The following is a 2,173-nucleotide window of genomic DNA, read 5'->3' as shown; positions in this document are numbered from 1 at the left end:
GATGTATGGGGAGATCGGTCAATCTATGGAAAAGAGATCTATTTACACGCCCGTGGTTCCCTCTTGTCTTGTTTGCTTCAACTAAATTCTCTCCACTGGGGCGGTCAGCAGATAATATATGTTGAATAATCATGTGTGTCATTGATTTTACAAATCTTGCAGTTTTGAAGCAACAAAGATGCAAACTCAGTCAATATCTGGTTCTCAGGGACTCTGGCAATTAAGGGACGCTGCCTAGCCTGTGTCGAGCAAATGTTCTGTCCTGAGGCTTCCCTGGAAGGCGGCCAGTGGCCCACTCTGCACTTGGCAGTGGACCAGCTCCTCAGCCAGCCTTGCCTCCTAGGCCCTTGCCAAGGGCACCGCCCCAGGACCTCACTCTGCATCAACAGCCTGAGCGCCCAGCGCGAATGCAGCTCTGATCCCGTCTCTCTCACTGCCCGGATGAGGAACCATTCCTCTGGGGCGTTGGCAGGAGGACGTGCAGTCCCTGCCGTGGCTCCCAGAAGCGTGGCTCATTGCCAGTGCTCCAAGGGCTTTCTCTCTGCCCTGGCTCTCTCCTCTTCTTCCAAGTCTGCCCTCACCTCCTCTCTCTGGCAATCCCACGTACTCCTGCAGGTGCCTCCTGAACCTTTCCTTGCCGGTGAAGCCTCCCCAGTGCCTGGTGCCTGTCTTCCCAGGCGCGCCGCCCGGGCTGCCAGCTCGCTCCGCCTCCGTACTCACACCAGGCCACCTCAGGGTGGCTTGGCCCACAGCAGCAGGGCTGACGCCATGAGCCCCAGCCCTGCGGAGCCCGCAGGTAACCAGGAGCCGTGTTCTGGGTGGTGGCGGTGTTTCCTTTCCGGCAGGCGGGGGTGCTAGAATCAAGGAACATGCATATATGTGACTTTCCCAATTCCTCAACTGTTTCCTTCTCTCTCTGACATCATCCATTGGCGTTTTTAAGTGAAACATAAAACTGCTGTGGGGGGCAAAATGTAAGCTGAGCCGAGCGACTTCTTTGCGACTGTACCATGTCCACCATCGCCTCCTTTGCATTCACGTGGAAGTAAAATTAGCTGGCTTCGCGTGTTGTAAATGCAGATCCCACCGACAGCCATGGTACTCATTCTCCCGCCAGACCACCTTTGGCCTTGGTGGTAGGGAGGCTGCTTAGGGTGGGCAAAAAGGGTAGAGGGAGATTTCCATGGCCTTGCAGGGAGTTTAAAAGGAAAAACCTCGTGTCCCTGGAGACCTCTTTAAATCTTCTTACTTCTGTTCTATGAAATATAAGAAGGCATTGTTATCTCCCTTATATAAACGAAGAAACTAGGGCGGGTGTTGTGGCGCAGCGGGGTAAGCTGCTGCTTGTGGTGCCGGCATCCCCTGTTGGAGCACCCATTCGAGTCCCGGCTCCTCTGCTTTCAGTCCAGCTCCCTGCTGATGTGCCTGGGAAAGCAGTGGAGGATGGCCCAAGTGCTTGAGCCCCTGCCACCCACGTGGGAGACCCGGATGGAGCTCTGGGCTCCTGGCTGCTGCCTGGCCCAGCCCTGGCTGCTATGGCCATTTGGAGAGTGAAGCAGCAGATGGAAGATCCCTCTCTCTCATTCTCTCTCTCTCTCTCTCCCACTGTCTGTAGCACTCTGCCTTTCAAATAAATAAACCTTTAGAAAAACGAATGAAGAAATTAATCCAGAGGGAAGACACAAATAGGAGAAACTGAGGCATTGAGCAACTATGTGGCATGCTGAGGGTCACAGAGCTAAGCACAGCCCTGGACCCTGTGATGGTTCCACAGGCAGTGACACGCCCAATATGCAGCCAAGACACAAAGCTGCTTTGGGACATATAGACTTGGTGAGTATCCCATAAGGACAGGTGTTCCTGTGCAGTTTGTGACTGGGAGGCCTGGGGGTTGCAGCAGGAGATGATAATTCTGATTGGGATTTCCTTGGGGTGCAGGGGTCAGGGGTGGTGAGGGTGAGGGTGGCTCTTGCTCTGGCCACACCCACGTCTGATCACCTGTCACTCACCGGGAAGCAAGCTGCCAAGCATCCTTCTGCCTTGAAGCCAGGCCAGTGCAGCTGACCCCAGCCCCCAGATCGGCTCTCTCTGTGAAGGCAACGAGACAGCCCCTGCCAACCTGGGAAGTCTTGGTCCTGCGAGGGCCCCGACTCAATCTGTGCAGAGTTGATTT

The 2,173-nt window shown here is 55.0% G+C and overlaps 1 long non-coding RNA gene across 1 annotated transcript; it reads left to right on the top strand.

Moving 5' to 3' along the window:
- Positions 1-541: 541 nt before the first annotated feature.
- LOC149127883 (uncharacterized) lies at positions 542-1,651 on the top strand. Its single transcript, XR_016229620.1, has 2 exons — positions 542-796; positions 1,616-1,651. It is a non-coding gene; the product is annotated as an uncharacterized LOC149127883 (long non-coding RNA).
- The last annotated feature ends 522 nt before the right edge of the window (positions 1,652-2,173 follow it).

Source organism: Oryctolagus cuniculus, chromosome 2 (genome assembly GCF_051225735.1).
Source record: "Oryctolagus cuniculus isolate XC-2025 breed Fujian yellow rabbit chromosome 2, ASM5122573v1, whole genome shotgun sequence".
NCBI classification, from domain to species: domain Eukaryota; kingdom Metazoa; phylum Chordata; class Mammalia; order Lagomorpha; family Leporidae; genus Oryctolagus; species Oryctolagus cuniculus.
Note: the sequence above shows the minus strand (reverse complement) of the source record. Positions and strands in the feature narration are given on the sequence as shown.